Raw genomic sequence first — 22565 nt, 5'->3', positions numbered from 1 at the left:
TAATTATAGAGCAGTCTTCATAAGAGCTATATTTAATAAGCTATGTTCATCCCTGTTCTAACTCCACCAGCTTCTGTCAAAAGCAAGGATATATTTAACCGTTATGTGCTAGCTTGCATAGCTACAATTATTATCCTTGAGAAAGCAGTAATGCATTAGTCCTTTTAGAGGTTAAACCTTATTTTCCGTCTGTTAACAAAAAATAATGAATAGTTCAAATAAATTGAGAGTGCAATAAATGTTCATAGACTTCAAACTAAGCATTCTTTCTGAAATCTTGCATAAAAAAATCTTAATTGTATTTTCAACCTTTTGGTTTGACAACAAAAACGGTCACAAAATGCAAAAATACATATATCCGTATGTATGCATGTCATGGCCAGGCTTCGTGAATGAAGATTTGGGAAAGGTCTCTACCCTTTTGGGAAAGGTCTCTACCACATAATACATGTATGCATGTATTAACATAAATACAAACATATTGACAAGAAATACTAGTCAGGGGTGTATCATCAAAACTCTATTTTTAATAGGATTACTAGTTGCTCAAGTGGAATTAAGAACTACTATTAACTTCAGAAGTCCATAAGTAGTTAAAAAATATGGAACACAAAAAAATATTCTTTGTCTAGAGGAGACCACAATGAACATATGAGACAGTAAGAGGAGACACTCTGCTGTGTAGCACAAAGAAAAAATGAGAAAAAAGTTGCTCAGGAGGATACATCTCAGCACATAAACTGAGCATCAGATGTAATCTGTTGCCATCACTGGGTGGTTTACATAAACATTTATCTGTTATGAGGCCTCTGCAAATGCTATTTTGAATTGTTAGTGGAAATTTATTTCAGTATCATATGAGCTAATAATAAAAAAAACTCAGGACACCAGCAGGACACAGTTCAATTCTACTTGTTGAATTTAACTGGGGGAAAATAATTTAGACTACCGTGCAGGAATAAAAGGCTTAAAAGGGCTCACTAACAGTGGCATACAACTTCCAGTCTGGCACCATTTCAGTCTCACTGGTTCTTGATAATTAAAAATACTGTTTACTTCATAGTACATTTAAAATTAATAAACAAAGTAATTTACATAGCTTCTTTCTTATGCTGTTTGCTAACATATTGTGTTCTGCAATACAAGTGTTTATTTCCCACTGTCCTGAAGGGGAAGCCTTGTGCTCACAGGGGAGGAACAATACGGCTCAGAGAATTAGATTACAGAATCATCCTGCAATAATTCACCATTCAGGGTGGAAGGGATAAGGGGAGAAATTTCACATAAAAGTTACAAGGGGGGGGGCAGAAAATGGGGCCAAACAATAACTCAGATAACGTTAAGGGCATAGAATTCCAAGAACCTGATATGTTTTTTTAAGTCCATGCCACACATCCCTCCTATTTTTGAAAAGCATGAAGTATCATAAAATCCTCCCGTCTCATCTACTGCATACAAGATATCTATCTTCCCACACTGCCATTCTAGTATTATAAGCCTCAATATACCATGTGCTGTTCTCTAAATTAAAACTTTGAAAGCATACATTGTGCTTATAGGCTGGCTCACAGTCACAGGGACCATATGCGTTTGTGCGTGTATATGTGAGTGCATGAGACCAGAGTACCAAACCTATTGATTAATTTCTAATTAAAAAAGAAGAGAGTGAAGCACTGGGAAAATTCTGAAGCAACCTTGTATGCAGAAGAATGCAAGCTGCAGTTCATTGGTGTCTCCATAGAAACAAGACATATTGGAGGGTGTAAGACACTGTCAGAGGACTAAAAAATTTCAGCTTCAGCAGAAAACAGAAAAGCACCTGAGGGATTTTTTTAACCAGGAAAACAAAATTAATTATTCATTTCCCATATAGGAAGCATCCGTTTTTTCAGATGAATTACTTAACATACATCAGGATTAATTTACGGACTGGCTAATCCTATGATTTTCTAATCCATAAAATCTGTAGAAAACACATTGTTACACTTCTAACTATAATACCAAAGAGTAGGTATACAAATAAGTAGGGTCTCAATGAATAATTGAAAGCTCTATTCAGTGTGCTGTTAATTCTTGGTACCATTTTCACACTTGCTTAGGACACAGTGCTTATGCATTCATATGAATGTTGGTTCATATGCAGAACCGCATTTTAGCCTGTGCAAAAGGTGTCCCCAGGAAAATTAAAGGCAATTGGGAGACTTAGCTTCAATATGACACTGCTCTAAACCTGCTCAGCATCCCTCCTACTGCAAATGAAGAGAGACTCACAGCGTGCAGCTGCAGCAACTATTTTTAAGAAGTTGAACCCACACACAGGATGGATTAAAAAAGGCTCATCTCCATATGCCAGACCTGAAGCTATAGGCAGAGGGTTTTTTCATTTGTGACCAAGAGACCTGTGCCAGCTGGTAGCTTCACAGGATGGGTTGCTGTTCCCCGATTTTCTGCCCTGAACTGGCTACTGAAGCCTCAGGGACAGTATGCCCACAGAACTGACCTCAGACCTGTCAGCTCTTCTCCAAAAGACAGATATTCCTTATCCATGGAGCTCCTCAGTGCTGAAGATAACTCTATCTCCTTTTCTACTGAAACAAAAATGGTGGGGAAATTATTAGTTTTCAGTTTCCCCATCAAGTTGTTTCTGGTTCATTTCCACAAAAGAGCAGAGAGTCTGTCATGCTGCCTTCACAGCCCAGGGTACAGACTAGGTATGTACATTCCTGCTTGTGCTATGCAAGGGAGCTAAAGTTGAGAACTGCTGTTAACTTCTGGCTACAGGTCCTCACAGTTTTAGGAGCCTCTCTGAGGCTGAATCAAGATAGTGCATGTCAGACACCAAAAGAGAAAGTCTTTCAGAATAATCAGGTCTTTTCCTGGTGACATCGCATGCCATGATGCCATAATGATGTCCAACCCTTCCACAACAACTAGCCCTTTTAAGGAAGATAAGGATTAAGAAAATGGATGAAAAATATGAGACTTCCCAGCTGCAAACAAGAATTAACGGTTCTAAAAAGATGTATCAGTGAGTGGGAAGCAAAGAGGAAGTTAAAGTGAAAAGAGTTATTCTGGGGCTTTTTAGCGTGCATGTCACACATAACCAAGTTCTGTACAGAGCACCCATGTTAGTAAAAATATTCAGAACACATACTGTAGACTAAGTATTATGCATATTTTTTATCAGTTATGACCTCCATAATAAGTATGCAAGCATTAGAGCTCTGCCAGAGGATACAGACTCATTCTCTAGATCTCACAGACTTGTGTTAAGATGCATCTAAGATCAGAGACAATCCTTTAATTAACAAAGGATGTCATCTTCCAGTCAATTGTCAAATTGATACGAAACAGAAGAATGGCACTAAAAGTGATTATTACTTATGTCCAGCTGTGCTTTTTAGCATATGTGAAAAGATGGAAATCCAGAGAAATGTGAACTGATATGCACTCATTTACACTAAAGGTTCTCTAATCTGTGCAGCAGAACTGAAAGCAGTGAACTTGCACTCAGGTACTTATCACAAACTGCTGCCTGCGCAGGGTCTCCAGAAAAAAGTTAAAATTGATGGGTACACATGCAAAAGGAAAATATTTTAAAAGAGACAGAAGATGATGAAAGACAGTTAACATTGCTATTGTTTTTCCTAAGGAGGATAAGAATTAAAAAAGATAGTATTTATTTTTGCTGTTATGAGGACTAATACAATGGCCCTGAAATTGACTTTTGGATTTCGTATAAACACTAATATCATCATATATCTTTGTTTATGTGTGCCATTCTTGTCCACATTATCAGTTTTAGTGATGTTAAGCCCATTACTCGCACAAGTAACATTTACTTTAGGAATAAGAGATACCAACAAAAGCATGTTTTTCTGAAGGACGTAATGCTAGACTACTCCTTTAGGGAATCTCTTAAACTCTGTTACATCTGAAGGAAAAGACAAAATAGTTGGGTAATCTCAAGTACTCTAGCTTTGCATCCTTCACTGTGATCATAACTTTGTGTCTCCTGATTCCTTCTAGACACTGACGTAAAATGAGGAAACGATACAATAGTATGAAGTCTCTTTTCCACTTTTCTGTACCCCTTATCCATTTCCCAAAGAAGGCAATGAGAAAGGGAAATTACTAACATTTTTCACTATTTGTGCTACTTATTAATAAAAGTCAGACTGAAGGGACATTAAGAAATAACACTCAGAAAGAAGAGTGCACCACAATACCTGATACACATTTGCTAATGTGTACACTGTGATCATGTATTACTGCAATTCTAAACTAAATCAGATGGAATGGTGTTGACATATTTCAGGAGAAAATTAGTTATAGCATACCCACTAAAGTCTTTATTATCTGTGAAGCATGCTTGACACTGACACTTATTTTTACTAAGTATGATACTTTATAGGAGGCTATCCAAACCCTCTGACTAAATGCTTTATTCTATCATAGTTTATAGGGGCATTCTTTGACATTAGAACTATTGCATCAAAAGCACATATCTGTATCGTGTAGTGCTGGAACTTCATCATGATTTTGACATTAAAAACACACAGTGAGTTTGCAGTAATACTCAATGTGCTATGCTTACTTGCATGTATGAAGATTTCTTGCACACTGGACAAACCAGAAAAGACCCATTCATACACTCACTAGCTCAGCTAAGAGGCAAATCTATTCTCAGACTTAAATGGTTCAGGTCTACGTAGCAAACTTCAATGATCATAACAAGTTGGTTGGTCCCAGGACAATGTTAGACATATTGCAGCGGGGTCACAGATGAATTTTCCTAATTGCAATTCTAGGAACATTGAGATCAAAGATTTCTGCCAGATCTTCTGTTCCCACAGATGCACACAGATCCATATTTTACAGAGATTCAATTTATTTGGGTAGCCAAGGCTGCCTGAGTTAGCACAGGATATATGAAGTTTTAGCACAATTACTAGAGAAAACATACTGGCCATGCTGGCCATCGTAGAATTTTGTCACACGCAGTTATCAGATGTGGGGAAAAAATCATGAATAACTTTTACGAAAGACTGAAGAGTACCACAGTGCGTCCATCACTCAGGTCAGTGGTTACGGTGTAGTGCAAGACTGATGAATAATGGCTTTAATTTCATGCTTTGCCAAAGGCCTCTTAAGGGACATGAGGGAAGTGACAGAGCCTCTGTTTAATTCTCAAAATAAGGATAATGATCTTTCCTCGCTTCAGAGATGTGCTTGGATGAAGACTCAGGCAGATTGTTGTAGTGTGCAACAGGTTCACATTAGGTTGTTCCTATATATATGTATACATATACATACATACACATATATGTGTGTGTTTTTTCATCAATGGATAACATGGAGAACTCAGTGAGTTTAGATAATCATTGCAAGTTCACGTGCTGTCCTAAAATTTTCAGGCAACACTTTTTACTTAGAGGGAGAGATGATTTTGTAAATATAAAAGATTTACAATATATTTCTTAAACCCATCCAGGACAACATAGTGCAATATTCTTCCTTCAGTTATTTTACCACTTTGGCATATAACATATTGATTGTGAGCATATTTAAGTGAGTTTGTTTGTGGGTTTGCATTTTGTTCAAAGCTGCTTTGAACAACTTTATTACTTTCCATAATTAAAATAAAATAAAGCAGAAAAGGAACACATTAATTTTTCTGCCAGAGTTGCATTTATCCCTAAGCACTTTGAGCAAGACACAGTGATGCACAATATGTTGCACAGTTATTCTGCCTGAGTAAAGCTCCTGATATTAAAGAATAACCATGCATCCAAGAGACAGTCAGCCTTAGGCACAGACAGATTGACACAGCGTGGTGCAACATTTTTGTCCAGAATCTGGAAATGCTTGCTTGTCAAACTTTGGCAAGAGTAAGTCTGCACCATGTGCATCTCCTTGTAAGTTTAATTGTCTGTATACAAGCTATTAGTCTACCTTCAGGAGTTACTTTTGTTAACATCTTCCTCCTTCATTTGCAGTATTCTGGCTAAATGAATATTACTACGTCAAATAAATGAAAGGCAATCCATGGCAGTTTGAGGCTTTTGACCAAGCCTGAAGCCAGAGCTAATGAATAAGATCAGTCAATTAATCCATCAATAAATAAGTGTTTGGCTCTAAATCAGTACTGCCATTCCACATGCGGAATTGCTTAAGGCAGAAGTTCTTTTACCGTGGACCACAGCTCTCCAATATCTTGATCTCCTGCCATCACTGCACCACAGTGCAGGCCTCCTTCACTTATACTCCTCATTATTATCTCTTCACACTAGTAAATACTGGAGCTATGCTTGATGAAAAGGGATATTTTAAAAAAACTTACAAAAAGTCATACTAAGAAACAGGGATCAGTCCCATTGAAACTGCACAATAGATCTGCAGTAAAATCAGAGATTTCTTAGAAGAATTTGTTAGTAGCAATAATAGAAAGAGTGCTACATAGATAAATCAAGATACGTACAAAGAAAAGGCATTTACTGAAAATAAGCACTATATATTTTACATCTCCACCTTGCACTTCTGTGCCACAGCAGAATGAATCAGCGTGAATAGCATGGTGATGGCTTCTTTAGAAGGCATATCTGTATGCCTGCTAAGAAGGATGAGTACACCGTACTGTCCTGTATGAGTTTATTCAGATAGCTTAACTGTATTACAAACTTACAGACTATATATATCACTTGCATTTGTTGTCTACATTATTGTCATCAGGACAATCATAGTCCCAAGATAGCAGAATTGTATTTTTTATTGGTGTCTAACTTTCTTTTGGAATTATACAATTTTCTTGGATATTTACTGTGGGCTTGGTTTCACAAAAATCATAGTTTAAATAAGCCCACTGTTCATTTTCATTTATCTACAGGCTACATGAGGCTACATTTTCATGTATCTATAGGCTTTTGTGGATTTACACAGGTGTCACAGCCAGCAGATACCTGAAAAACATGCAACTGCACAGTTCTACCATTGCCATGGGACCTTTTTGAAGATGTGAACCAATTTGTTCTCTGGGTATGCACTGTACAGGAAGGAACTCAGCATGGCTACCGAGTTTCAGTCAAAGTGATCTAGAACAAAATCTGCACCAATAGGTTGAGGAGCAACCCACATCCAAGGACATGGTCAAACCTCCACTTGCAAAGGAGGAGACATGCTGCCTGGTGACCCCTTCAAAGGGGTTGCTCCTGGAGGGTAGGATGCAGTGCAGTGCCATGAAAGCAGCCAGACTAGCTGCCTGCCAACCAGGCTTTTCTCCTCAATCTGAAAGGCGTTCCCCGTGAGCAACAGGGGCTGGTCCCATCTCTAGCAGTAAGGGAAGAGTCTCATCCCCTCTTTGTAGGCTGAGATGAGGGCACAGAGACACACAGGCTGCTCTGATGCACATTCGCTCTGATTTTTGCTATGCTGGATGCATAACCTCTCATGGACTGGATCATATCAAAGACAGACAAAAAGCAGGCATGAATCTTGCCTCTGCAAATGTATTTTTCCTCATATTTAAATGTTTTTGAAACAGTTGATCCGCACTGTAAAACTGGAGGATTTTTCTCTAAAATAAGTATAATACTTTAAAAAGCATTTTTATTAACTGAAACACTATGAAATTTATCAAAATATAGCTATTTTGGAATACTTCATGAGAAACTGGGTTTCCTCCCCTGGAAATTTTCATTGACACTTTTAAAAATAAGTGCAATAAAATCTCCAAAGGTGACAGAATAAAATCGATCAGGTTTTAATTAGAAGAAATTCTGGACAACTTTGAAATTTCACAGCAAGGTGTTGTTTTTCAGGCAGGCCTACCCTACATTCCCCTCTCATGAGAAAAGGCAGGATGCCACTGTTGAACAGCTTACATGATTGAATTTTCTTGTGCTTCTTCTACACACCACACCTACAAATCCTAGGGCTCTGTAAACTGCTGCTCCATACTGTGATAATCATGGCTAGGCTTCGCGAACAAAGATTTGGGACTGTGATAATATTATTATCAATATTAATATATTAATCTTAATATATTAAGAACTTTTTATTTTAAACATTTTTAAAGAAAAAAGCACCGTACAGGATGCTAGTATCCAGGTGCCAACAGTGGGGGCTGCAGGGGGGCTCTGTGAAGAGAGGCCGGAGCTTCCCAGTGTCAGACACAGATAATTCCAGCCAGCTCCGACCCACCCACCACAGGGCATGGCTGAGCCAAGGTGGGGGTGCCTCAGGGAAAGTGTGCACAAGAAAGGGCAAAAACACTGAATAAAAGACTGTGAGGAAGAAATAAGTGAGACAAACCTGCAAAAAAAATCCCCAAACCAACCCTGTCAGCACCAAGGTGAGAGCAGAGAGAGAAGGAGGAGGTGCTCCAGGCACCAGAGCAGAGATTTCCCTGCAGCCCATGGAGAGGACCATGTTAGAGCAGCCTCCATGGTGGAGCAGCCACACTGCAGCCTGTTAAGACCCCACACATAAGCAAGTTTATCATGAAGGGCTACAGACCATGGAAGGACTCACATGTCAGAGAAGATGCTTGAGAAGAAGTAGTGGTAGAGAGCAGCTCTTATGGACGGACATGAATCCCCATTCCCCATTGCCTGGGTGGGGGAGGACAAGAAGTCAAGTATAAAGGAGTGAAGTAGAGCCTGGGACGGAGAGGCCAGGAGGAAGGTGTTGCTTTCATTTCTCTTTGTTTCTCACTATCCAAACCTTTTTTAATTGGCAATAACTTAAGTTAATTTCCCCAAGTTGGTTTTGCCCATGTTGGCAACTGATAGCTGACCTCCTTGTCTTTATCTCATCCCACAAACTCCTTCACCTGTTCACCTTATTTTCTACCTCGTCCTGCTGAGGAGAAGGAATGAGAGAGTGGTTGGGTGGGGGTCTGGCAGCTTGCTAATGTCAACCCACCACAATGACTGAAATCAGAAATACACACCCTTCTGGAAATAAGGTCAGCATCACATAAAATATTTTGTTAATTAAATAGAAAGCACTGCTTTAAGTCATCAATACAATAACAAATCACAATTGTAGAGGTTTGTAATTATAGCTCAAATTACATTAGAGCTTACCAGAAGAATGTTTATCTATTTTTTATAACAACAATATTCAAAAGAATTAATTAATAGATTGGTGGAGAATTCACTGCTCCTTTAAATTTCTTCAGGCTCTGGCCAAGGTTATATAGCAAGATTTTGACACTAATCTAGAGAAACGGATTCCAACATTTTGCCTAAAAAACTTTCTTTGGTATTGGAAGAGGCATGTTTAACCCTGCAGTACATCAGTGGCAAGTGAAAGAACCCCATGAGCGCAGTGTGCGGCAAACAGACCATTTTGTGTGAATAAGCAATTTAGTCTAAGTTAACACAGGGAAATCAAATCAACTCACCAGACTGAGGTTTAGTCACAGTGATGTAAACTTGGAATAACTTAAACTAATGTCTTAGCAATTCAAAAGATAATCTGCTTTATATAAATGCTAAATCACTAACCCCTCCATCAGACCAGATCTCAGGTTTTATGAGATGATATATAAACATATTCTTATTAATCTATGTGAATCAATGTCATCTTGCTGAAAATAAGGATCTTTCACCTCTCAATTAAGATTTATGCTTACTTCTTGGGCAAGGAGCTTACTTTTTTTTTCCTTCCTCAACAGCATTTGCTACTCATATCTTATTACCACAATAGATCTGTCCAATATCTTTTATTTTTGCAATATACTAAGCTCTTCTTTTCATTTAATGTTGCCATTACCAGTGAAAAACCACTTTTTGTTTTATTCTTGTTTTAACAGAGAGAAAAGAAAGCTGTAAAAAAGTCTTCAGAAAAAGTCTCCAGCTGATGCAAGATTGCTATAATTCTGATTTGTCTAGGTCCCTTTTGACGCATAAAACGTATGAGGAAAACCAAGTCAATTCTAGAGCATGTATTTTAAAACTTTCATTGAGCATCATTTATGTTGAGTGTAACCTGGTTTTGAACTTTTGAAGAAGAGCTAAAAGATTCTCCTGGCCTCTTGGTTTTATCCCATAATCTCAGGAATATAATTTTTAATAGATACTTTTCATAAGGCAGTAGGAGCCAAGGCTGTAGCTTTAGGTGGCAATGTGTTGAGCAGAAAGAAGCACATTTATGTCTTCTAGGTGGACATCAGAGTAATTTTACATCCAATTTTTCCCACTAGTAAATACCCCATTGACTTGGGGTATTTTTATTACTGATACTATATACTACTATAACCTTTTGCTAAAAAGGAAATGAAAATCACACAAACTTCATTTTGAAACCAACCTGTAAAACTGAGTTGGATGTCTGAATCTACTGATATTGTAGGCTTAGGAAAGGTCTGGTAGATCCCTTCTTCCCTTTACTTGGGCACATTTTTATTTTATTCCTCTCCTACTCTATACAACTTGTCTGTAAAAGTGTCCTTCATTTAAAGAGAACAGCTGCTAGCACAGTAATCACAGTGTCCCCTTCTGTGTTGGAAACAGTAGCTTGGAGTCCTGTCCTCAATTGTTATTTGTCTGTTCATGACACATCACAGCTGTGTGAATAAGACCACTTAAATTTAACCATAAAAATATTAATTTTTTTTTTTATTTAGAAGATTCTCTATTATTCAATGTCCAATACTGTTTTGATCTGTTTGCAGACGTCAAGGTCTCTGAAAAAATTTCAAGCACATCAGGTCTGTCTGAATTCCCTTGGAGCAGGGGTGGAGGTACCATACACACATGATCAGGAACTATGCAGTCCCCCAGCCTGAAATTCCATGGAAATCTCACATTTTCATAACCTACTGAATGCCGTAAAATTGGATTCCTAAAGGCACGCTACCTGGAAATTCAAATGGGGCCTCTTTTATTTTCAGAGTAACCCATTTGAACACAGATAGTTAAACTGACTTGTTATGACAATTGAACATCAGTGAAAACTCTAGGAAGGAAAAAAAAATTACTTCACCCTTGGGGGACAGGGAAATAATATTCATATTGTCTTCAGAAAATAGGCACTGCTATATGAAAAAAAAATTATAGCAGTTGATCGCCTCATATCTAACTGTTACTAGAATTTAAAACTGAAATCAGTAAAATAGAAATTGTGCCATTAAATTAGCATTGGAGCAATATTCTTTTGAAATACAATTTTAAACCTCTGAGTTCATTTCCAGGTCTCTGTGCTACTTGTGGATATGATTTCTCCTCTTTCCTTCTCACGCTCAATGCAGTAGGGCGCATGTGGCACCTTTCAGGCCAGTTGGCCTTCTCAGTGCTTCAAAACTAAAATGAAACTAAGAGTAGAATGTGTTAAAGAGTTGCACTATGTTAAGTCAAGGTTTTGATGAATGGCCAGTTCAGCAATAAGAGCCTTGTCTAGCGCAGCGGTCCTGTACCACAAGAGAGAATAAACCCTAGCAAGCTAGCCAGACTGTTTTTGAAGCCTCTTCAGACCAGGAAGTAGTAGAATGAAATATCTGCAAAATATTACAGTGTTTGCAATGTCAGAATCTGCTATAACTGTGCTATCTGGCAGTATCTCAGCACTGCTCTTCTGGCTTTCTAACAGAAAGTATATGTCTCTGTACGTGTATGTGCGTGCATGTCTGTGTGTGTGTACGAAAAAATGCCTGCCTGTGCTCACACATTACAGCATTCCTGGGTGAAACCAGGTACAGGTCCTAGGAGAACAAGAGAAATCAGAAGTGAATCTAAACATTACATTATGATAAATATATATCAGTTCTTGCTTACTGAAGCATAGATGTATCAATAAACCCTCACGCTCAGATCAGACACAAGGAGTTTAATACAAAGCAGTAAGTGTCTAGATAGGAAAACTAGGGAATTCTATCTGGGATGCATGAGAATGATAAGAAGCAGGCATTCATTACACAATAGGCACATAAGGGATCCACTAAAGCGTTACTACAACTAGCCTGGAAGGACACCAAACACCAAAGGCTGAGATGATGTGCCCAGTCCCAGGAAAAGGAGTTTCTTAGATTAGAAAGCATTTCCCTTTTCCCACAGGGCTTCATCCTAGAGCCCACTATAACCTAGAGGAAGTTCATACTCATTTTCATCTAGAGGACACCCAAACTGTTACTACTACTGCCTTCTTTATTAAGGTAATGTTGCATTATGAGACATAATGATAGCATTGACATGAATATAGTAAGAACTATGAAGCTCCATGAAGGTCTGAACTGCACCAAAATCGATAGGGTTTTAGGGCATGGCCACAGAACTACCTTCCTCTGGAGCCTGTGCAAGAAACCCAAAGAACACACAGAAGACTGCACAACTCTACTACATACTATTGCTGACAACTGTCCTATACGATCCAATGTCTCAAAAAAATTTCGAAGTAAGTTTGCTGATATTGTTACCTCACCATCCCAAACTTGGATTTTATCTCTTTCATCACCCTGCTGAACACATTTTGACATCTGCAGTGTGAACACTAATGACCTTTGCTTCCTGCTATAAAAACAAGGTCTTACTCGAACAGTGCTTAGTTTCATAAAGTCCTCATCCTTCATTTGCTTTATAGGTGCCGCTAAAATGGAAATTATGCTGATAACCAAGACATCCTGTTCTCCAGTAATATTGAAGACCAACACTGTATCAAAATTGGTTGCAGAAATCTTGCAGATGCTTCTCTCCTCACAAGAGGAGAACTTCTTATGAAATTAATCCATTTTAGGAATCCAGCCTTTAGATCAGGTAAACTTATCGAGCTTGTTAATATTTCTTTGGCTGTACATCTGATTTAAGAGGTTCTTACTGGAACTTAGTCTTACTCCTAGTTCCAGATCTTTTCCTAGATCAACCTAACTATCATCTAGTGTGGCTTAAAATGGAACTGTGACACGGGACATGCAAAGAAAATGGAACTACACACACAGACAAAAGAAAATAATTCATAAAAAAGGTCTGTTCAGCTTGTCTCTGCATGTTTTTGAAAAATAATATCTTGTCAAAGCTGTGGTTTGGAGTGTGGCCACAGAAAGAGCGAAGTCAGCACAACCGAGTGCACTTCAGGCAGGGAGTGGGAAGGAAGAAGTGTCTGTGGGCAAGATGTGAACCTCTTCAGATGGATCTGCTAAAGGAATAATGAAATGGTGCCACAACTTAAGTTAAAATATGGGGGAGATAAATGCTTAGACGGCAGTTCAGAGCAATAGCACAAATTAATTGTCTAATTGTAAGGTATAATTTAAGCTTTTACTAAGTCTATGAAAATGTATATGGACTCCATATTTATGAGGAAGGTACCATTGACTCCATATAATCAATAAAATCGAGAGTCCCCATGACATTTAGCTATTTAGCCTGCCAATCTTTATGATACTACAGTATTATTCCTCTTGGTTTAAGATGTTTTCCCTTTTCAGCTGCTACTATGCCTGCACAAATGGGAAGCAGCCAAATGATTGCAGTGAGGAAACAATGAGGGTGAGCAGATACAAAATGCTGTCAAACACACTAAGTGAATACAAAAAATACGCCTTTAATTTCTTTAGTTTCTTTTAGTTCTTTCCTGCTGCTATCAGCAGTCAGGCAGGGGGAAGGGATACAAGAATAATTGTTCAAATGACAATATCCCACTTAAAGAGCCATTGATAAAATTTATGGGACTAAAAACGCATGAAAAAAATGGGATTAAAAAATAATTTCTGGAAAAATGTATAGAATAGCCTCTGAGTTTTGTGCACTTTCCTAGCCATGAAGCTGATGTGAATGGTGAGGGATGTGAGGTTTGGGGGAGTTTAACCCAGGCTTCATCTCTAAGAGTGCCAGCAAAAAGAATAGCTTTCTAAGAATAAGCACCTCCTAGGTGCCTGATTCCCTCAAAAACAAGAACATCTGAACTGTGCCCACTTCTCAAAGCAATGCTGAGCTCACTTCCCACTCCAACCCCACAGTACAATTTCTGTAGGAGATGAAATAGCTCCGTTTGGGTTTCCTTGTCATTATGTGGAGGAGCAGTCACAGTGAGGGAGTGTCTGTGGATGTGTGCTGAAGTAACATCTGATCACCAACACCTGCTTTCCTTTTAGATCCTTGGCATTCGAAGTGCAGGACCATAGCAGAGTCCTGGCAGAGGGTGCTACATGATCCTACAGGCAGGCAGGCTGCTCCCCGGCAGCACAGCCTGCAGAGCACAGTACCTGGCTCCCCCAAGCCACACGCTCACCAGCCATGCCATAAATATTCCTGTGCTACAGGAATATTTATCTCAAGGTGCCTGGCCTGCCCTTGCCCCTCCTCTCTCCAGGGGTAAAGTACACAAGATCTGGAAGTGCTCTTCCTCTTCGTGAACTGCTGCAAGATTTCTGCCCACAGGAACAGCACTTGGATCTGACAAGCAAAAAGCAGCCTGACATTTTCTGGCCTCTGTTACTAAATGGTGCATAGCCCTTATCATGATCCCAGTTAAGCCAGCAAGTGTTTTGCCATCAGCTTCAGCAGAAGCATGTTCAAACCCTAGATACCAAGGATTTGATGATGGCAGGTCACCTAGAAAATGTTGGTCTTGTATCAAATGTCAGATAGAGTGCTAAGAACTGGGAGGACAGACAATACATTACTATATAGATCAGCTAAAACTTGAACCGAATGACAAAGAATGCCTTTTCTCAGAGAGCATGGAAACACATGTTCCTTAAGTGATTTTTCTGCTTTGGATCTTTTTCTCTATTTCTTTTGATGGGCAATGGTCACCTTTAAATCTTTGACTCTGATATTGCAAGTAATTATTGCTACCACAAACACTGCAGTAGCATTTATTATTTGCCTATCATTTCTCTGAAGATGTTAATAGTAACTATGATGCAGTCTCACTTTCCTTCAGTAAAAGAAATCTATGAATTACTATGTGGTTTTCTCTATATATGACTAAGTGCTCTACTGTGAGGATTGTCTGACAGTAACAGACTTGTTACCCTATTTGTACCTTGGTAATGTACTCCTAAGAGGAATTAATAGCTTGCTAAGCAGAACTACTTTGCTACTTTCTGTTTGCTTTGCTGGCATTGACACTGTCCTGTACAATTTTCAGGCTTTAATATCAATTTTGCAAGTGCATCTGTCAAAGACAATTAAATTCTATGACAGATATAATTCGAATTGGACCAATCCATGCAAATCTTTCATTGTTGCGGGTATGAATATTTTATATTACATAACAAGAAACTAAAAGCAATTCAGTTTAATTTAGCCACGGTGTCTTCAGTCAAGGATGTGTGGGTTTGTATGTACTCCAGCCCTTTGCACTGTCCTTGGGCAGAATTTTTAAAGCATATTTGAAAAGAAAAAAAGTGTATTCCTTGTGGTATTCAGAGAAAGTGAAGCTGGCACTTACAGACCTTGTGTTATACTAAACTCTTATGATTGAACAGAATTTTCTTTTTAAAATGAGTAAAAAAGCCAGCTAATTTCCCCTACTACTCTAGAATAATTTATTAGGATTTTTTTTAAATAGGAACGTGGATCCCATATTCTTTCCTTTGTGTGCACACTTAACTCCCTTTATATTCGCATCAGAGACATCTATCTGGTCTCATTTGTACTACACTCATGAAACTTGATTGTACAGAAGTCCAGTTATTTGTGATTTTCCCTCGTGTACTCTAGCACAATTTCAAGGTTTTCTCCTCAAAATCAGAACCAAATTATCAACTAAATAAGCTTACTGCAATGACAAAGGTAAGAGCCTAAAATTAAGTAGAGAACTACCAAACATATAGATCAAAAAGTTTTCAGAAAAATACAGCTGAGATTTCTAACACATTGGCAACAACAGAATGCCAAAAATAATAAGGAACATTTATGGAGCATAACTAATATGATGTAATCTATGTTACAGAGTTCTATGACTCCTGGATATATAATTTAAAAACTTATTAGATAAAGCACAAGTGGAACATTGTATGCTCTGTTCAATGGCCCTTTCTCCTTCTCTATATTTTTAAATTAATTTAAGAACTGGATATACTGTTTTAAACATAATGGATATGTTGCTTTTATTTATATGCCCTGCAGTATGCTTATTGCTCCAATTATGTTGATTATCTTTTCTATTAATTTTAAAGTATTTTATTATTTATGAAAAGCAGCTGCCAAATCTGCTTCCCTTTAGTGGGAAATTATAAGAGATGCAACATTGGAAAAAATATTAACGCCTTTTTTTACATAAAATTTCAAAGTAGGTGAACTAATAAAAGCAGTGACTACACAGTAATTTCTTTATTTTTGCTCTCCAAAAGATGGACCCTGCAAACCGCTCGATATTTGAAATTTAATCAGCTAAGCTACATAACAGTTATATGTGTGAAATACAGAGCATGCAATTTCGCCTCTACACTCAGTATCTGCCACTTTCCTTCAGCTTTCGCTTAATATGCATAAATGAAATCTGTGAAAATGTCTTCACTTTTCTAGATCACTTTAAAAAGCATTTGCAGTGAAAAAGCTTCCATGAAACATATTAAGTATATCTCATTATGCAACTATTTGGACAAAATACCCTTTATTCTGTGTTTTTTCTTGGAAAAGCAAAGGATAATGCCAGGCACAGTGCTGATGTTTAATATGCTCATGTGTTGAAGTACCTTCACCTGCCTGCTAGCATTTTAAAACAGCATGTTTCATTCAAAAAATAATGCCAGTACTCACCAACTTTGCTAAACACGCTGATTTTAAACACCTAGCAAAAGTATTGTTTGACTGTTTTCATGTTTCAAAAGATACCTTTTAAAATTTACTGCACTGGGCACTACATGCTCATGTTGGTCACTTGTTGCTAAATAAAAAGGATGTAGTCTGTCTCAAGTGACAGGAAAACATGACAGATATGGATTCACAGATATGATCACATGCAAGAACTGATATTAATGCATACCTGTAAAATAACCACGTTGGTACTACAGAAATCAAACCTTCAAACTTCTCCACAGAAATAAAAAAGCAATAGTAATTACAACTAATGAATTGATGACAGCCAGCCTGAGCTTTTATTCTTATTTCATACAGATATTGCTTTTTTTTCCTTTGTGGCTTTGTTCCTGCATAAACTTTTAAAGAGTGAGCTATTTTACCTGCACATCAGAAAGCTATACTGGCAAATACAAATTCACTGATTTTTTGGATAGGCATATCCAAAACTAGAAGGGCTAATACTCAGGGAAAAAAGAAAACCCCAAACCTCTACTTTTGAAAAGTTTAAGACATAAAAGGGAAAAAATACACACAGAGAATACTTCCCATATCGAAACATTTCAAGCCATTTGAACACTGTTCACTTGCTGCAAAGTTGCCAATCCTAAAAGCAGGATTGAATGAATTTTACTGAAGGAGACCCAGTAACCCAGTGATCTTCCAGACCTCTGCTGAAATGTAAGTTTCTCAAAAAAAATTCTTATATCAAATCAACCCTTACTGTACAATTAATGTTAGCTATCCAAAAGAGTGTGTGTGTGTGATCACAGCACATTTTTAAAGCTCTTTAAAGAATATTTCTGTTTGATAGTATTTTTTGTTAGCAACATTTCTATAATGTAAGGGCTCCTATCACTGTGCAGCAAATATGTGGGGTTTTTTGCTCTTATCTCATGTAGTACACTTGATAAGGAGTACTACTGAATCTTCTGCACACTGCATTACAAAGAAAACTGTCTTTCTGTAAGGCATTTTCTCTCCACTGCTTTCACATAAAATAAAGGCTCTTGTAGCTGGATGTATCTGAATGTATTAATACTCAAATAAAAACTGAAACCCATCTACTTTATCTGGAGTATAAATCCCTGAAGATTCTTGCCTTTTCAATTGTGTTTGCTGTAACAAAGGTTAACATTGAACTGAACTTATCGTATTCTAGCATCACATGTTAAGTTCCAAATCTCTGTGTGTGATTTATTTTCTCTTCTATTGTTGAAATTAGAGATTAGATAAAATGATGGCAATATTATTAAAAATAACACAGCAAAAGCATTTTACTTAAAGACAGTTCAAACCTATTGCTTTCATGAGTAGGAAAAAAAACATGGTGCAAAGTACTGGGGGGAGGGAAGGGAAGAGCATCTGTTGAAAATTAACTACTTCAACATTAATTAACACATAATTTTCTACCTGATGAGCTGGTGTTGTAGAAAGTATAAATTGAAGGCACAAGAGTAAGAAATGAGTCATCTTTGACTTACCGTATCAAAGACTATTGCTGTATTGCAGTCAGCATCCAAACACAGAGCATGAAGCTTCTCACAAATCAGAAAAAATATACAATCAATGAACAAATAAAATTCATTGTAAAAATAAAGGCCAGAGATTAGAGTATGTATCCAAGGATCTGGTTAGTCACAGCTTTGACTACACTGCTACAGAGCTCTGCAAAACAAGTATACTGCAGCAGTGTGGCAAGCATAGGATTGCAATGCATGTCCCATATATTCAAGCATAATAGAAAACATGGTCTGGAGCTTATTCCATGTGGAAGTGGGGTTTGTTTTATGCAGGCAGAAAAAAGGAAGGTTCTTTTCCCACATAACAGAATTAGAAATGAAGATTTTTCTTGATTATTGTACACAATAATTCCCCAGGATATCAATTACATAAAGCAGGTGCCTCTGTCTCCTGTTTCCCAGATAAATGCCTGTAATCTTATTTCACAAATGATCCTATTTAGACAGGAGCCACCTATTGTGATGATATCATTTGCTCTAGTATCCATAAATGGGCAACTTCCTACAAAACGTCATGACTACTGACGACACAAATTTTTATAATATTGAGTGGGCAGGGTGGTTGATTGGGTCCCATCAATCTACAGCAGCTTCTGCTGATGGTGATATCATGAATCCTGCATAATCATCTAAAAGACTGGAAATGAAGAGACGCATTAAACCTGTCTGGTGGAGCTCATTAAAAAAAAACAACCCCACACCTAAAACTGGAGAAAAAATCCTAGAGAGGTAGTAAAGGCAGATGAAACATAATGACAAAGCAGCGGCACCTTTTTAAATGCCTTCGGCACTCCCAAGGATACTGGTAGATATGAACAAAATCACTCTCAGTTTAGAAGTGTAGCTGTCAGTTTCTTTTTAACAAATAATAAAAGACTGAATATTCTCTTTCCTTGCAAATGCAAAATATGCATTGACAGCTAAAAGGACCAGTGCTTCAGTGATGCACAAATTAGCCACTCTTAGAGAAGATTTTTTAGAATTAGCAGCTGCTTGTCACAGTAGCTTGGATTATGAACTCTGTATCAAAGCCTTGGACTGTTAGAAATCCAGTCTGCTAGACAGGCTTGCTTCATGCACTCGTTACATGGATTTAATTTCTTACATCAGTGTGTTCTTCAGAAAAATCATTCAGTTAAATATACATATTTGGGAAATGCTATGATGCAGATAACTGAAATTAGTTTCCATCTGCCTGCTTTAACACATAGGGATGTGAGGAGAGTTAAAGGTGACACAGCGTTCACTTGCCTACCCACCCTTTCCCCAAGGGACTCGGTTGTAGCTAGAGGCTAAAGCAAATTGTTTAAGAACTTTGTATTTAATACTTTTCCTGGCAGAAGTTGGTAAGAACTTCTGAAAAAGATCTCCTGATTAAAATAAAAAATACCTCAGGGCATTTTTGAGCAGGATCTCCACAAGTCTTGGTTTAGTTATTCCTGCTTTGAACAGATTGAGCTGCATCTAAACAACATCTTAATACACAGGAAGAGACATGTAACATTAGGATCCATCCACATACATATCTGTACAATGCTCACCAGAACGCCAGTCAAGCTGAGGTTTTGGAGAAGAACACTTTAAAGCTTAAAAGCACAAAACCCGAGAGGACTTTATATACATTTCCACTGATGATTTCCACCAAAACAGAGTCCACTTCTGGAAATCCAGCCTGTCCACTGTAGATGGTCCTTTTTATACCTTGCCTTTACTTCATAGTATCTTTGGGCCAGGGACCTCTACTCAATTTCTGTATTACACATAGGGAGGGTCCAAAAGGCAAAGTAGTTCAAATGTTAATAAAAAAAAGCTATTCTTTCAGAGCTGACTGGTACCAAAATTACTCATTTCAGGTCTAGATGGGGTGAAAGCAAAATCTGAGCACAGCATCCAAGACACAGCCATGCTGTCAAAACAGAGAAGTCAATGTTTTTTTCTAAAAGCACTCTAAAGAGAAGAACTCCTTCCTCAGAGATTGAAAATGATGGAGAAAACAATTTCAGAGCACTGCATGGCCATTTAGACATGAGCAGATTCTTTCCTTCTCCCTCCTGTGCTTGTCTTCAAGATAACACCAGCTGATCTTCCCAAATATGCTGTCTAGGCATAGAGTGTAGCTTTGACTCTGGATATCATAACCCCTACATTTCAGTACTGCGTGGAAATAGAAAAGCATATACTCTGTGTGTCCAGATGGCATAAATATTTTCCATGTGTTTCCATGACAAAAGATAAAGATAACACAAGAAACAGAAACTAGAAGTGTATGTGAGTGTAACTGAGATTGATGGTCCAGAAGTTTCTCTCTTGGCTAGATAAAAGCTGCTGAAATGGAAGTGAGGAAAAAAGAAAGACAGAAAATAGCTTAAAAGAAAATTCATTACTGCTTCATCAAATTCAGTCCTGCCTTGGGAAACACCAAATGTCAGATTTTGTTGTTAATGTACAAAGACTTTTAAGGCTGTTCCCAGGATGTAGTAGGAAAGCATTCATTTTCTTAAAACAATATCTTTTTCAGAATCTGAGCCAAAGGATGTCACCACTCTTCCTTAACCTAGTTTTGAGCTTACCAAGGACACAGTGATGAGCTTGGAGCTTACTCCCATGCAGAGGAGAATGTTAAACACGGTCCAGTGGAAGATGCCCTGATGGTTCTGATCTTTGCTTAAAGGCTTCTAGGCTTTATAAAAGATAGTGCTAAAGAGAATGGACTGTCATTCCCAAACAGTTCCCTATTGTCTAGGGACATAGGGTGAGAAAATATCCCAAGCATATTACTGTCTCAGGAAGAGCCTGAAGGATGAGTCACTCCATTGAAGGGAAAGCTGTTGTACTTGGTCATGGGAAGATTGTCATAAGCCACAACATATAATACTAAGCAAGCACAGTGGACATCTGATAAAACTGCAGACCACATAACAGAATATTCTGCCCCTCTTAAGTTCTTTCCATTACATTTGGGATCTCTAAAGTACCCTGATATCCAAAAAATTAAGTCTAAATGTCCTTAAAGCACTTTTGAAATTCCTACTGGTCTTCCCTTTTTTTTGGCTTGGGTAGAGAATAAGCAGACTGGATCTTCTTTAATGTCTAGGCTTTCCACTAATAAGAGCTGAAACCTAAATCATAGAACACCAGTGGATTATTGAATCTCCATTCTGAAAGGTAGGAGACAGAAGGATGCTACCTTCTAAAACACCTACTGATATTTTAATAATAATTGCTTCAGTTAAATGAGCTTGTCTGCTGATTTGAGTACCAAGAAGCCCTGCCAGTAAGTGTCATTGTAACTTATATTAATTAGTGGGGAAACACCAAACCAACAAAAAATTATGCTAAAAAAAATCTTGCAATGCTCTCCTTTTAGACTGCAAACAACGAACAGTCAGTATAAATAAAAAGTGAATTCTTACATGTCATCCTTTTCCAGAAGTAGAGTAGGAAAACAGCTACTGCATATTGTGTGATGCTTCTTTTAATGGTGCTACTCAAATCAGCCCTTGTGCATGTCTATCAACAAGGATCACACACACTAAGAAAAAGAAAAGCCTTATAAGAACTTGCATCTCCACTTGTTTCCAAGGCAAACAAACAGGAAAATTAGGCAAGAGTCTTGGAGAAGGAAATTTTAGTCTGCTATCCTTTCTAATATTTGCAGCCAAGATCAGAAATGCTAAGGGCTAAAAAGTGTATCCCCATTCTTTTAGCCAGCTCTACGTGTGTCTAAATCTCTTGAGGAGCTGAACTGATGGGATCCTTTGGACAGACATTATTACAAGATGCACCACATTGCTGTACCTAAGCAAAGTTTCTTCCTTAAATCCCTTTGAGAGTTGTCACTATTGCTTTTAAACAGCACTGTGGAAAACTCAAAGGGAGTTTGCAGCCTCATAAGGCCAAATGTAATTTGTCATAATGTAGAAATGTTAATGAAGAATAATCTGCAGTTTTTAATTACTTGTCAAAATCCTATTACTCAACAAAAAGCCAGAAATATCTATTGCCAATATCACACCTAAATAAATTCTTAAGAATTTTAATCACAATAAATTATTACCTAATGCTTGAAACAATCAGGAAAAAGATCTGTTCACAAGCTCATTTCTATACCACCAGCTGAAATGCTGGTGTCCCAAAAAACCCCATGAGTGTTCATTTTATTTCACACTACACAAGAATACAGGTGTAAAAAAATCCGCAAAATAAAAAATTACATTTTCTGATAGGAAACCACATAATTTTTATTTCCATATGAATGTTAAAATAATTGAGAGCAGAAATTTTAAAATTTTTTAAG

The 22565-nt window shown here is 37.7% G+C and overlaps 1 protein-coding gene across 9 annotated transcripts in view; it reads right to left on the bottom strand.

Annotated features, from left to right (window-relative positions):
* DLGAP2 (DLG associated protein 2) overlaps positions 1-22565 on the bottom strand; it is a 402991-nt gene that overhangs the window by 312084 nt on the left and 68342 nt on the right. The window contains exon 1 of one of the 9 annotated variants that reach the window (XM_027690141.1): positions 18230-18638. The exons of the other annotated variants lie outside the window; for them this stretch is intronic. The gene's annotated coding sequence lies outside the window, so the exon portion shown is untranslated. Of the gene's footprint in view, positions 1-18229; positions 18639-22565 lie in introns of those variants that run through there. 9 annotated transcript variants of the gene reach the window in all.

Source organism: Neopelma chrysocephalum, unplaced genomic scaffold (assembly GCF_003984885.1).
Source record: "Neopelma chrysocephalum unplaced genomic scaffold, ASM398488v2 Primary Assembly neopelma1_80b, whole genome shotgun sequence".
In the NCBI taxonomy this organism is placed as follows: Eukaryota; Metazoa; Chordata; class Aves; order Passeriformes; family Pipridae; genus Neopelma; species Neopelma chrysocephalum.
This window is presented reverse-complemented; position numbering and strand designations above follow the sequence as displayed.